Genomic DNA, 15863 nt, shown 5'->3' on the forward strand with positions numbered 1-15863 from the left:
CAAACAATTATCATCAAAGAGAAATATCATAATCCTAATGCCCTAGATTTCTCAACATGGTATCAGAGCTAAGGTAACAAATCAAGGAAGGGAATCTCAACAAGGGACACTCAATCATTCAAGGACTGAAACTTTAGAAGGGAATCATAACATATCTAGAAGATCATCTCATCCAAAAAGCGTTTTGAAGTCAAGATCTACAAGGAAGTGTCAAAACCCTAGATCGAAGAAGAAATATTCACCAGAAGAAGTCTTGGGATCCTCGCTCAAGTCATCATCAAAGAAAAGGACCTCAAAGACCCTATCTCTACTCAAGAAAGGAAGGACTTGGATTTGAAGCATCTTGAAGATTACTCATCCAAGGGTAGCTAGATCAAAGGCGTTGTCATCATCAAAGATATCAAGGCAATCTCCCTCTCTTTGAAGCAAAGGATTTCATCTCAAAAGAAAATCCTTATCCTTGAATAAGATCATTCAATAAGTATTAAGACATCATCTTAGTCATCAATCATCATCGACAAAGGGATCAAGTTGAAGAGTTCATCTTCACTTGACAAGTAAGTATATTTATTTCTATAATTAAATCTAGTAAAATGACTTCATTTTGCAAGGAGAACAACAAGTTGGTTGGGTCATCGAACTTCCTTGCATGGAAAAGGAGGATATACTTAGTCCTCAAGGAAAATAAAGTTATTAATCATGTCAATGGAAAAGTCTCTAAACCATCTGAAGGGAAATCACTATCTAAATATATAAAAAATGGATCGAAGGACTCAAAGGATTCTTATAGATTTCGTCAAGGATTCTGTCATCCCCTATATAGTAGAGTTGGAGACATGAAAAGGGATATATGATAATCTAGTAGAACTATTCTTTGAAAGCACGACAGGAAAAATCATATCACTAAGATATGATATATGCAAATTGAAAGCATCAAAGGATGAAGGGATATGTACATGTCTCACAAAAGCATATCTAATAAGAAATCAACTTCAAGATCTAGGAGAGATGATATCCGATAAGGAAATGATTATCATTGTTCTAAATGCTCTAATTGATGAACGAGGAAACCTTGTCTCAATGGCGTATGAAGAGGAGAAAGATATCCCATTCAATAATTTGTGGTCACTATGCAATATTGAAGAAAACAAGTTGAAGGAAAAAAGTGATATAGGATCAGATGAGCAGGGTCAAACATTTGTTGTCATGTCAAGAAGCAAAGGGATATTTGGCAAGGCCGGTCCTTAGGAAAAGAAGAAGATCAATATGTCACAAATCCAATGTTATGGATGTAAAGGATATGGGAACTTCAAGAGATACTTTCCTAAGCTCAAGTAGGAAAGAAACAAAAGAAGAAGGGAAGATCCCACATCACTGAAGAAGTGGAAGAAGATGAAAAGAAGAAATTCAAGATGGAGGAAGTATAAGATCTTTATTATTGTTAAGATATGTATTCCTCACCTAAGTTATTTTCAAGCTTATGTTGTAAAATATAACTATCATGGTAGGAATCATCAGAAGCATGATAGGATGCATCATGTTAGGAGATGGAATCATATAAGCATATGATTGAAAGCAAGAGCTTGTGACATCATCATAAAGAAGCATGGAAGATAGATTAAATAGAAGTCTATGGTTGTCATCTATAGAAAGACGTAGCTCTTGGTAACCTCATAGTACTTGTGGGAAACAGGAAGTCATCTAGCATAGAGCTCATCATACATCATTCAAAAGGAGAATTGCAAGATCCTCCGTTGGAATATTCATTGGAAGTTTCACCTACTAGAAGAAGAAAGTGTCTTGTCAGGAATTCCAACCTATACGGGATTCATGGCATGATGGTATGATGTTGAAAGAAGTGAAGCAGATCAAGGAATTTGAGTTATTTCAATCAAGGAAGTTGTTGAAACAAGTCTAGATGACCTAAAAGGATAAATAAGTATGTATTCTTGTATTTGATAAAATAGAGTCATGTCACATGGTTATAGGTAACATGGATAAATTGAGGATGTGGTAGGGAATCCAAGATAATAGTAAGCCATGAAGGACCAATATTCTTTGAGGACTGGGAACCCAAGATAAGAATAGTCCTAGTGGAACATACTCTGAGAGAAATTGGGTGGGGTATGTTTCGATAAAGACAATGATGACGGTGTCTATAAATCGTTGGTCTCACCATCATTGTTCTCTAATCTTGTGGAGATATAGAGTTGTTGGTCAAGGCCTTGCTATGTGAAAATGCTAGTTGATATGATGTTATACAAATGGGCTACCAATCTGACTCTTCTTATAATAATTCTTGAGATTGAGAATATCCAAGTACCTTGTATGGATTATGAATACCTCCCTCGTTAATAGGGAGTGTTGAAAAATGTAACTAGGTTCAGTCTTCATAATGAATTTTGTAATTATTATTTTATGTAATTAATGTAAGGAAGAAAATAAAATTATTTTTGTAATGCTTGAATCATGGGTTTCATGATCAAGGAATTTTATTTTTAGTTGAAGCTCCCATTATGAGCTATTAGGTTGGTAATCAAGTCATAAAGTCTAGTAAAGTCAATGTCAAGGACTGAATGCCCATTTGGGAATGTAATTCATTGTAAAATAAATTTTGTTAACCCTCCAAGACCATGTCACAAGCTATCCTTGAAGTCGGCCTAAGGATGATTCTAGAAAATGCATGTCAGTCTTGTCACAAGGACAAGTCAATTTATTTTGATGAACACACCACTATATATAGGGAAGTTCGGCCTCACCTAGGACATAATTCGGTCAAGCATATAAGACAAGATAAGAAGCATGAAAATCACAAGAAGAACAACCTCCTAACCAATGAGAAGGAAGAGAAGAAGAGCGAAGATCTTTGGCACTGTTTTTTGGTTAATCTCCTCGCACATGTGGCAGAAACTAGGGTTTCTGCAACAGTAAAATATCATTCCTTAAGAAAGTCATTAAAAGGGTTTCTATTCTAGCTCCCTTGCTAGCCAATATCACCAAGAGAAGTCTTCAAGTAAAGTGAAGGAGGAAAGAATCCCTAAACTCTCTCCCTCACCTCCCACATGTGAATTGCAGAGGTACAAATTGCAAGTCTGTGGAAAGGAACCAAAATTCCAAGGTAGCCGAGAATTGCAGTGCATGAAGGTAGTTTGAATTGTGTTGACTTGCACAAGAAGAAGAAGTAGTGAATAAGGATCTTGTGACTTGGTCTTGGAGAGGTTGTTGTGTCAAGGGTCTTGGTATTATAAGAAGAAGAATCCGTTTTGGGTTTTCCTCTCAAGTTGGAGAGGTTTTGGCTTTGGTTGATCGCTTACATTTTGTGTCTCTTGTCTTTATTGTTTATGCTTTGGTAGATGTTTGATGAAGAATAATACTATAATAATATAACTAAAAAAAATATTCTAATCTAAATAAGTAAATAGAATTCACAAGAAGTTATCATCAAAGAGAAATCTCCTACTCCTAATGCCCTAGTTTTGTCAACAATACACATATACACACATGAATATTTTCTCTAACCAACAAATAAAAGGATATGATATCTGCATCAACAACAAGGGAATCCAGAGGATCACACCACTACCCTCAAAGTAGCACTAGGGTTTACCTCCTTCCCAAGAACTCTAGAATCAACTGCTAAAATCAAAGTCCACATCCAATGTCCAATGCTACAATCTTTGTGCTACTTGTTCTCTCAGTGAATAGTTATTGAATAATTGTTCCCTCGCATATTCGCAATGTGTTTTTGATTCCATCTGCAAATGCTAATGACCAAAAAAATTCATTCCATGGCCTTCCCTTCCCTACAACACAATTGCTCAGGAAATTCGATCACCCCCTTCCATGCAATCACTCATCTTCCAAGCTCCATGGCATCTCCTTCTCTGCTACATAGTCACTGGGGTGATCCATCCTTTGGCAAGGTTTCCTCGCATCAGAAGGTCCAAAAACCAAGGTGTATCCCTACCTCAAAACCATCATACCAACCATAAAATTCTCATGGAAACCAATAGATACTATTGGGTACTAGTGTCCCATAGTGTCCCTGCTCCTAAATGATTTTACCAACATATTGGTGCATGTTTCTATTCCTTTTGTTGTTTCTACTAGCACTCTTGCATCTAGTTCCAACCACCCCAAACTGAGCATTTTCCATGCTTTCATGTACCAAGCACATAATTTCCATTGGGCTCAAAAGGAATTGAAATAAATTCAAATCATACCTCATTGGTGGCCCATCAATAAGGTACGCTTGCAATTTTGTTTATTTCATGTCACAACAAGTCAAACTAGCTCTTTGATTACATCATCATGTATACACATATCACATCTAGTTAGCTCAAACTTAACCATCATAAATCAATATCATAGATAACATGCATACTTAAAAACTAAATAAAATATTGATACTTATTTTTCAAAGTGTTCTTTTCTTCTTCCTTTGTTCTTTGTCCTTTCCGTACACAAACTGAATCAGTTTCCAAACCCGACAAGCACACAATGTCTTCTCTTCTCTTCTCTTACAAAGCAACAAGGAAATACAGAGTCTATACCACCTCCTCCCTCAATATCAACAACACGGGCATCCAAAGACTAAACTGCCTCTACCCTCAATATCAACAACAAGGGCATCCAAAGACTAAACTGCCTCTACCCTCAATACAACAACTCAAGATTGGTCTCTTTCCCAGGATTTCCAAGGATCTAGGAACTAGTAGCTCAACCCAAAACCTCTAGGGAACCCAAGTTGTTTTAGGGCTCTAGAGCGTTTTTCGCAACTAGAAGGCTCTAGGCACTAGTAACTCAACACAACGTCCGGGGAACCCAGGCTATTCCAGGGCTCTAGAGAATTTGTTCCAACCCACAACCATAGGGAACTCGAGAACCAATCCCCTTCACAACACATATAAATGCACAATGTACACCACAACACATACACCTACACCTACACCATGTGTACAACACAAAAAATACACCTGCATCTGGTGTACAGCACCACACATACACCTACACCCAGTGTACAACACCACACATAGTACAATACAATGAATACACATATCACGATAAAAAAACTACAAAATACTCATGACATAGTACCACATGTACACAACACAACATGTACAAAATATATGCAATAGTAGTACTTCACATCCAAAGACCACACTATCTCTACCAAGAAACCTTTCCTCTAGTGTATTTCCCATGCCTTACTGGGTGCATCCACAACACAAGTCCTAGGTCTGTGGCTCTTTCCACTATCCATGCTTATCCCATCATGTCATAGATCACACTGATTTCATTCTGCTGATGTATCCTTCAACATCGCCTTCCCATAACATAAACATAGAAATAGTTATTATCACATAATATCAAACCATATCCACATGATACTAACCTCATAGTTTTCTAGGGCTACTCTGCCCAATTGATTCCTCATAAACCATGAACCTTTTCATGTCATTCACCTGCATAAACAATCATTCTTCTACAATAATGATCACTAACAACCCTTTTAGACAACGAAATTCACACACACACACACACTCAAACACAAAAACACACACACTCTCTCTCTCTCTCACACACATACACACATATATATAAACATTAGCACAATCATGATCACAACACAATTAACAATGTTCATAAGATCAAGATTTAGAGAACTCCCTGTATTCGTCCACAACATGCACAACATTGAGGACAACCATTCCCAACATAGTCAAGGCATATGTTACCTCAAATCCACTTACTTTACCTTTCTCATGAATGTCTTGCCACCATCCATTTACCCTAGTGAACCCAACTAATCCAACTTACTAACATATTCTTTCCTTCAACCTCCCTTGTACATGCACCAGGTTTCATCTGGGTTTTACTTGTTGGCTTTCATTCATCTCTCCCCGAGCTCCATTAACCTTTCTCTTCTCCCAACCAATTCCTAAGGCCCTCGAAATATAAAAGGAAAGAACAAGAACCAAACAAGAAGAAAACCATGAAAAACTAATTACAATACAACACCATAAACAAAGTAGCGTGGCCGTGCAACATACACAATGAAAACCACAAATCAAGCACAAACAAATCACAAAACACTGAAAGCACAAAAATTTCAACATACACCATGACTCAACCCCCATGGTTCCTAGTGCTTCCAAGGGAAAGCTCAACTCGAGCCTACTTTAAGATTTCATGGTAATTTTTTTTCCATGCAATTCCCTACATCATACTTCCATAAACACATAATTGTCAATGCATAATGAATATAGAAATATATTAGTTACCTTACCTTGTTGTACCCGACACACTGACTTGTAACTAGAATCATGCACATAGAATCTCTTAAGGGACTCCAATTCCCTTGACGAATCCATCCATAACTAAAAACCCACTAGTATGCATGCACTTAACCAATCATATACTGTGTAACTTCTTCAACCCCAAAGTGCTTCCATGCGCTTTACTTGCTCTACTACTTGGTTCAAGAGCATAATCACTTTTTGTTGTAGGATGCATCGAGGCTCTACCTGGAATTCTCCCTCTAGTTCCACAATCCATCTCGATGATGGATGCCTGGTGACCCACCTACTGATTATCCACTACTACATAGATCCATGGAATTCTCTGACCTAGTTCCCTGACTGTCCACACCTCTTGTGCAATCTAGCTATGAGGCCTTCCATGTATCCAATGGTCACTGATACAAAGGGAAATCCTTCTTGTGATTATCATCATCACATGTTCAACATCGCAATGGTTCTACATCTTCTGATATCAAACGCATCCCAAATCAACTCCTCATCCTTGATGCCTCTAACAGGCTTAACACATTCCCACTAGATGTCTTATTTTAGTTTGAGACTAAAGGTAGTTATCTTGGCTTTCATGTAATCTTCTAGAAAATATTCCTTCTCACTCATCCTATAAGGATGCTTGCAGTAATGGTGATGGTGTCTCTCGAAACTGGATCTAGAATGAAATCCATAAGCACCACCCCTCCTTTCAGGTGTATCCAAAGATCTACCACCGCTGACTATGTCATCCTTGTCCAACCTATGTCTTCTAAGATACCTGCTACCATATGCCCCATTAGTCTTCTCCTCTTGCCCATGACCGATCCCCATTCGTCCATGCTTTTGCAAATATGAAACACTGAAAGATGATTGCATTAAATTTTGCTTGCTTTTCTTGAGCTCTTGCAAGTCTTTTTGGTGTCTCAATCAACTTGTCATTGTATTCCTTGCAACTTCTGATCTCCGCCCTCAGAATCCTCAATGTATCATCCAAATCTAGAGAATACCCTTCTCCTTTCTACTCAACTGGCCTTTCCCATTTTTCTAATCCACATCAATCCTGCAAGGGGAGTCATGTGAACTGTAGTCTACTACTCTACTCTTCATCTCTAATTTTCTATTGTCCTACATCATACCATGTTAGATAAACCAAATCAAAGACATTATCAAAATCATACCTTAGTGTATTTTAGGGGAGGCTATCACATCTGCACACGTCAGTCCATATTAGCACGATACATAATAATATCAAGAACTTAGCCGTAATGACAATAATCATCATGCATATGACTACAATGCATATAAAAACAAGTTAACTATCATGCATGACTAACTAATGCACATGCATATGACCGCACTAATCAACTAAAATATATCATGCATGTAACCACAACAACAATAGAATGGCATGCATGCATATAACCGTGATACATATAACCAACATTAACCATCATACCTTCATGCCAACATATAATACCTCTATGATGATTTTTTTTTCCTCGAGGTCCAGTGTTGCAACCTCACTCTAATACCACCCTGTAACGTGCCACCCCACATTTACCCGCCTTTACAAGCTCTCTAAGGTAAACATTGTTTATTTGGGGTAGCATGAGATGTGATCTAGCCATGAAAATTGGTGGAGAGGTTAAAGCACATGAGATATCCAATACCTAGAAATGGTTTGGGCAGAATCTAACCAGTTTGGGAGATATTATTATACTTAATATGATTAATGAAGTCCCTAAGTCTAAACATAGGGAAAATAAAATATTAATGTGAATTAATATAAAATTGAGTTAGAATGATCCAAAAAGTCATGGATCAAGCCAGATCTAATCTTAGCCATTTATTAGGGACTTAATATCGACCATTGAATTGTCAACGAGAAAAGTATAAGAGGAGGTTTGAGGGTCACTTGGAGAACACACCGTGTTGATCAAGAATTCGATTATCTGGGGTAGGGCTTGCTGAGGAAATCGAAGGAGTGATCAGAATTGCAGCTGAGGGGTAGTGAATACAAAAGTAGAGAGGCAGAGAAGGTACTGGGAGCATCAATGTAGAAGCCAGGAGAGAGGGATGTAGAGCTAGCTAGAGGCCATGCAAAGCTAGCTAGAGGCCACGCAGAGGCAACTAGGAGCTACATAGTGCCTGAGGAGAGCCAGCGTGGGTGACGCAGAGGCTCTAAAGGCTGATGCAGGGCTAGTTGGGTTGACGCTGGGCTAGAGAGGCTGACGTAGTCCTTAGAGGTAGACACTGGGAGATTTCGTGGGGCAGATTGGAGCTGAGAGCTGTGGGATTGTTCATCTGGGGTTTTAGCCATAATATCTGTCTCTGACTAAGAGGTACTACTGCCGATATCATTCTCTATTGGGTGAGTTGGTTTGGCACCTAGATAATATTCTGAAACTTCTTAATAATAAAACCCTCAGATAGCTGCACCGATTTTCCCGCATTGGGTTTTTCTAGGGACATTGGTGCAAAAACAACGATGTCACTTCTGTGCTTGTTTTTTCATTCAGTTGATGATCTGTAATGTGTTGAGCATATACTTGTATTTATTTTCAATATTTACATGTTAAATAACTTGTTAATTAAACAAAACAAGTAGGAAGAAATAAATCAAAAGGTACATGAAGGATTTCTAATAGTTAGACTTAGAAATTCCAACAAACATGAGTTGAGTGATACTATGATATGGCCATACCTCCAAGTTCTAGTTATTGAAGTGGGGCCTACATCCAAAAACTTATTGATAGCTCTCAGGAGCACTAGATCATGCAGAAGCTAGTCCATAACCTCGGATGATCAGACCCTAACTTGTAACTACTTTTCCACAAGCCTAACACCCCAATCACACCCAAAACACAACATGCATGCGGTTATGAGGCTCCAAATGCACCCATAATCCTACACCCAAATCTTCCAATTCTGTGCTTGTGGTTATTATATTTGTGCCACCTTTTCAGGCTAGCCTCCATACCACTACCCGGAACTGCCTATAACTTTCCATAATCATGATTAAAATGATAACAATGCCAAAAATTCAAACTTGAATGATATATTGACCTAGACATGCCTATTACATAATAGAAATTTCATCAAACATATGGTAAACATATAAGCTATAGGTCATGAATGCATATCTGATTATAAACATTTGAATTTCATCTGAGAATCACCAAGAAGGATCAATGCCTTCTCAATCTAGATGCAACAACACTTTTTAGCCCATGCATTTATCAACCATTCAAATACTTATCAAATCATGAACAAGAGCCATAGCTAAAGAACATCATAGAACCATGCTTATAACCAATATATAACAAGAATATTGACCATGACAATTCTGTCATAAAATCATCATAATAAAGAGTACATGTGCTCATTAATTATATTAGAAGAATAAATCATATTAAATTACACAAAATCTAAACAAGTTGGGGACTTCCACGTACCACCTGACCATAAATTGGACTAAACCAAATATTTCTTTCAACTAATCATGGGATAAACCAAAACATAATCAACCAAGGAATCCAGAGGTTAAATCACCTCCACCCTCAAGTTGTTGTGATCCCACCTAAACTGATCCCAAGATCACAAAACCAAACCAAGATTGAAAGCCTCAAAATTCCTTCACCATAACTTAAGAAATTTTCTTGTATCCACCCACCTATCAAGAGCTTCCCAGAGAAAACCATCTCCATCCCCAACCCTTAGGATTTTCTTGATACCACCTCATTGGTTTCAAAAACCTTCTGGAAATCCAAAGCTCAACCAAGAATGAATCCCATCACACCATGTCTATTCAGGAAATGGAAAGACAAGGTTGGAACCATTATCAAACCAGAAAAAACCCATGCCAATGAAAACAAATGACCAAATAAACAAATGCATGTACCATGCATTCAAATCCTAGAAAGGAAAGCACACATGCAACCTGCTACCCACAAGATCTTCCTACTGAATCTGTTGATCCAACCTTCTCCTTGCTTTCCTTCACTTTTCTTTGTTTGTCCTTTTCCTTCCTTTTCTTGCTTGCCCAAGTGCTTGTTATCTTTCCTTTGCTACACCTGCTCCAAAAATGGGCAAAAGTTATGTATTGTTTCTCTGATGCCTTTTTATCATTGATTTCTAGTCTCTTCCTTTCCTTTTTCCTTTTTCTTCTAATTTACCTTGCATGCAAATATGTGGTCTCTTCACCTTCCTTTTCTCCTATTTTCCTTTATATATCATAATGAAATGCCAATTATTGCCTCTTTTCCTTTTCCAATGCCATTGTTTCCATTATGACTAATGTGTTGTCCTTGATGGAAACCTACTTGATAAAGATGTCAACATGATGGTTATACAAATGCTACAGGTGAGATATGTTGGGTGTGGAGCCTATTTATCTTCTTTATTTAGAGGTATCCCCACATTGGACCCCAGTTCCCATAAAATATACGCTGCAGGGGGGCTTCGCGGGGGCAGATGTGACCTTTAGGAGCCCTCCCTTGGCAGGGGATCACGGGCAACGCCATCGAAGCTAAAAATAGATGTAAAATTTCCTTGTAAAATGTTGTACTTTCATAGTCAATATGGGCCATTCATTAGGCAGATATATGACAATAGAAGTTATGTTTAATTTAGGGTTTTTTTCCCTAGAAGACAACCCTTCGCTATATATGATGGAATTGTATTGCGTCTATGTAGATATGTATTCTGAGTGAGGAAGATAAAAGAGATCAAGAGTGAAGAGGGAATTACAATGGATTTGTTGTAGGTTGTATCTCTTCAGTTTGATGGATAATATAAAAGGAAGGATTGGGTGTTTCTTCATGGATGTAGCCCAAACTGGGTGAACCATGTATATCTGTGTCTATGTTGTTTTATGCATTTTTTGTGTTTATATTTCTGCAATATTTTATGTGTTCCATTGCTCTGTAATATATAATTTACTAAAAACTGGTATCATAGCCGAATGTCTATTTGGTTGATAAAATCGCAAGAGTGAAGGGTTCCTAGTTCGAGTGGGAGCAATGGCTGAAGATGGTAGGTTTAGGGTTGAAAATTTTAACAGCCAAAACTACCAACTATAGAAGATGCAGATGGAAGATTACCTGTATTAGAGAGATCTATACCAACCATTGAGCAGAAAGGCAAAGAAGTCAATGAGTATGACAGACACAAAATGGGATATTCTCGACAGAACGACACTTGGAACAATACAGTTGTGCCTAGCAGCGTCGGTAGCATTTAATATTTCAAAGGAAATGACAACAGAGGGTTTAATGTCGACATTGGCCAAACTATATGAAAAACCCTCGGCCTCAAATAAGGTATTTCTTATGAAGCGTTTATTTAATATGAAAATGTCAGAAGGTGGATCTGTTGCTGATCATTTAAATGAATTTAATACAATTACCAGTCAGTTAAGTTCTATAGGGGTAAATTTTGATGATGAAGTTAGGGCTCTGTTATTTCTGTCGTCATTTCCAGAAAGTTGAAATGGTTTAGTTATGGCCATTAGTAACTCTGTCTCTGCATCTAGTACTTTAAAGTTTGATGATGTTGTCAGTGCAATCCTTAGCGAGGAAATGTGACGGAAAAGCTTTGGTGAGGCATCAGGTAATGCTTTGATTGCAGAGACTAGGGGAAGAAAAATGGAAAGAGGAAAGAGCCCAGGATATCATAGTAAGTCAAGGAAAGGTAGATCCAAGTCCAGATTAGGGATAATGTGCTAGAAATGCGGGAAGAAAGGACACCTGAAGAATGACTGCAAGTCTTGGAAGGGAAAGGAAGGAGACGCGCAACAAGAAAACAATCATGAAGAAAATGTGATAGGTGATGAGTTGCAAGACGCTCTGATTCTTTCTTTAGAAAATATTATTGATGCCTAGGTGGTAGATTTAGGGGCTTCATTCTGTGCCACACCTAATAGGAAACATTTTTATGATTATGTTCAAGGAGATTTTGGACAGGTTCAATTAGGTGACGATAAACCTTGTAAAATCATTGGAATGAGTACAGTTTTCATAAAACAACAGAATGGGAATCAATGGCTATTGAAGGAGGTAAGGCATGTTCCAGATCTCAAGAAAAATCTTATTTCAATAGGGCAGTTGGGAGGTGAAGGTTGTGTGACTACTTTTACAGATAAAACCTGAAAGGTCACTAAAGGATCCCTGGTAATAGCAAAAGGAGAAAAGGTTGGTACATTTTATTTATGCAATGATATTTCTAATTCTGTTAATGCTTTAACATCTATAGGAGAAGATACAACATTATGGCATCATAGGCTCGGGCACATGAGTGAGAAGGGGATGCAGATTCTTCACTCAAGAAATTTGTTGCCAGGTTTGAAGCATGTTGATTGAAAATTCTGTGAGAATTGAGTTTATGGAAAATAGAAGAGAGTCAGATTCCTCAGAGTTGGGAACAAAAAGAAGAGCAAAAAATTAGTGCTTGTGCATACAAATGTATGGGGACCTACTCAGGTATAATCTCTTGGTGGCTCTCGTTATTATGTTACTTTTATTGATGATGCAACTAGAAAAACCTGGATTTATTGTATTCGAAATAAATCTGATGTATTTGATACTTCCAAGAAATGGAAAGCTTTGGTTGAAAATGAGACAGGAAAAAGGTTGAACTGTCTCAGATCAGACAATGGAGGTGAATATTGCAACAAAGAGTTTGATAGGTACTGTTCATAGAATGGAATTTTCAAAGAGAAGACAATTCCAGGAACACCACAAGAAAATGGTGTGTCAGAAAGGATGAACAGGACAATCATGGAGCATGAAAGGTGCATGAGATTTCATGCATGATTGTCTTTACAATTTTTGGTAGACATTGTAGATACTGCTGTTTATCTAATAAACAGAGGGCCTTCAAGTTCCTTGGATGATGGTATTCTAGAGGAGGCATGGACAAGTAAAAAGGTAAACTACTCATTTTTAAAAACTTCTGGTTGTGAAGCCTTTGTTCACATTAACAAAGAAAATAGAACAAAGCTTGAGTCAAAATCAAAGAAATGCACTTTTATTGGATATGGTGTTAATGATTTTGGTTATCGCTTTTATGATTATGAAAAACACAAAATCATTAGGAGTAGAGATGTTATACTTAATGAAAAGGTTTTGTATAAGGATGAGCTGCAGGAAAAGAAACAAGAAAAAGAAAACAAGGAATACATAGTGGTTGATGAGATCACATAAAAAGTGATGGTGCCTGAAAATCATAATGATCAATGGCCAGAACAACAAACACAACAACAAGAAGCACCTCAAACACCTGAAAGTGGTGTTAGAAGATATAATCAGATAAGTAGACCCCCTGAACGATACTCTCTGTCATTATATTATGTATTGTTGACTGATTATGGTGAACCAGAATGTTATGAAGAAGTAGTGCAGGTAGAAACTAGGAAGAAGTGGAAGCAAGCCATGAAAGAAGAGATGGACTCCTTAGCACATAACCAGACTTGGGAATTAGTCAGGTTGCCTACAAGTAAAACAACATTGTAGAATAAATGGGTTTACAAGTTGAAGGAAGAAGATGGAGGTAGAAAAAGGTATAAATCTAGACTTGTGATGAAAGGGTTTGCACATAAAAAAGGTATAGACTTTAATGAGATATTTTCTCTTGTTGTTAAAATGACTTCAATCAGAACTATTTTAAGTCTAGTAGTAGCTGAATATTTACATGTTGAGCAGTTAGATGTAAAGAAAATATTTCTACATGGGGATTTGGAGCAAGAGATATATATGCAGCAGCCACAAGGATATGAGGTAAAAGGGAAGGAGAAACTAGTGTGCAAGTTGAAAAAGAGCTTGTATGGCTTAAAATAGGCTCCAAGGAAATGGTATCTAAAATTTGGCAGGTTTATGTCTGAACAAGGTTATACTAGATATCACTATGATCATTGTGTTTATCTCAAAAGACAAAATGATGGCATCTATATTATATTGTTAGTATATGTAGATGACATGCTTGTTGCAGGTTCTAAAATGTAGGAAATAAATGTGCTCAAAAGAAATTGGCGAACTCATTTGCAATGAAGGATTTGGGTGCTGCAAAAAAATCCTTGGTATGAGAATAACTAGAGACAGGAAGAATCACAAATTAACATTGTCTCAAAGTGAGTACATAGAAAAGGTGTTGAAAAGGTTTAATATGCCGAATGAAAAACCAGTTAATATACCTTTGGATAGCCATTTAAAATTAAGTAAGGAGGAGTGTCCCAAGACTCATGAAGAAATGGCTCATATGTCTAAAGTTCCATATGCACCAGCAGTTGGAAGCTTAATGTATGCAAAGGTATGCACAAATCCTGATATTGCACATGTAGTGGGAGTTGTAAGTAGGTACATGAACAATCTAGGAAGAGAACATTGGATGGCGGTGAAGTGGATTCTCAGGTATTTTAGAGGTACCACAAATCAAGCATTATGCTTTGGTGGTTCAAACATTTCTCTACAGGGATATGTTGATGTAGATATGGCAGATGATAGAGATAATAGGAGGAGCACAATAGGGTATGTGTTTACTGTAGGTGGAATAGCTGTCAGTTGGGTCTCAAAACTACAAAGTGTTATTGCAATCTCAACAACGGAAATAACATATGTTGCTGCTACAGAGGCTAGTAAAGAAATGATTTGGTTACAAAGGTTTCTAGATGAATTGGGTAAGAAGCAGGAGTTGGGCGGGTTATACAGTGACAACCAGAGTGCCATACATCTTGCAAAGAAATCTTCATTTCATTCCAAGACTAAACATATACAGCTCAAGTACCATTTCATATGGTCAGCGTTAGAAGATGGACAATTGAAGTTGGAAATGATACAAACTAGCCAAAATCTTGCAGATATGTTAATAAAAGTTGTAACTAGGGAGAAACTGAGAATATTCTCAGTTTCAATTGGTCTTCAAGTATGATGAAGAATATGAGAAACAACCAAGTCCAAAGTGGAGTCATTTTCTAGCAAATGAAGCAGCAGTGGAGTTGCTATAATCAATCTCCAAGTGGGAGATTGTTGGGTGTGGAGCCTGATTATGTTCTTCATTTAGAGGTATCACCACATTGGACCCCAGTTCATAATGCTGCGGCAATGTCACCTGTAAAATATACGCTATAAGGGGGTCCAGGGGGGACGACTGTGACCTTTGAGAGACCCCCCTGGCAGGGGATCGGGGACAGTGCCCCCGAAGCTAAAAATAGATGTAAAATTGCCTTGTAAAATTTTGTCATTTCATAGTCAATCTGAGCCGTTCATTAGGCGGAGATCTGAAGGTAGAAGTTATGTTTAATTTAGGGTTTTTTTCCCTATAAGGCAACCCCTCGCTATATATGAGGGAATTGTATTGTGTCTATGTAGATCTGTATTTTGAGTGAGGAAGAGAAAGGAGATTGAGAGCGAAGGCGGAATTACAGCAGATCTGCTGTAGGTTGTATCTCTTCTGTTTGTTGGATACTATAAAAGGAAGGACTGGCTGTTTCTCCGTGGACGTAGCCTAAATTGGGTGAACCATGTATATCTGTGTTTCTCTTGTTTTATGCATTTTCTATGTTTATATTTATCCAAT

The sequence above is a fragment of the Pinus tabuliformis genome, chromosome Q (assembly GCF_031772625.1).
Source record: "Pinus tabuliformis cultivar Carrire ecotype Pingquan chromosome Q, CPIR1, whole genome shotgun sequence".
Lineage (NCBI taxonomy): Eukaryota > Viridiplantae > Streptophyta > Pinopsida > Pinales > Pinaceae > Pinus > Pinus tabuliformis.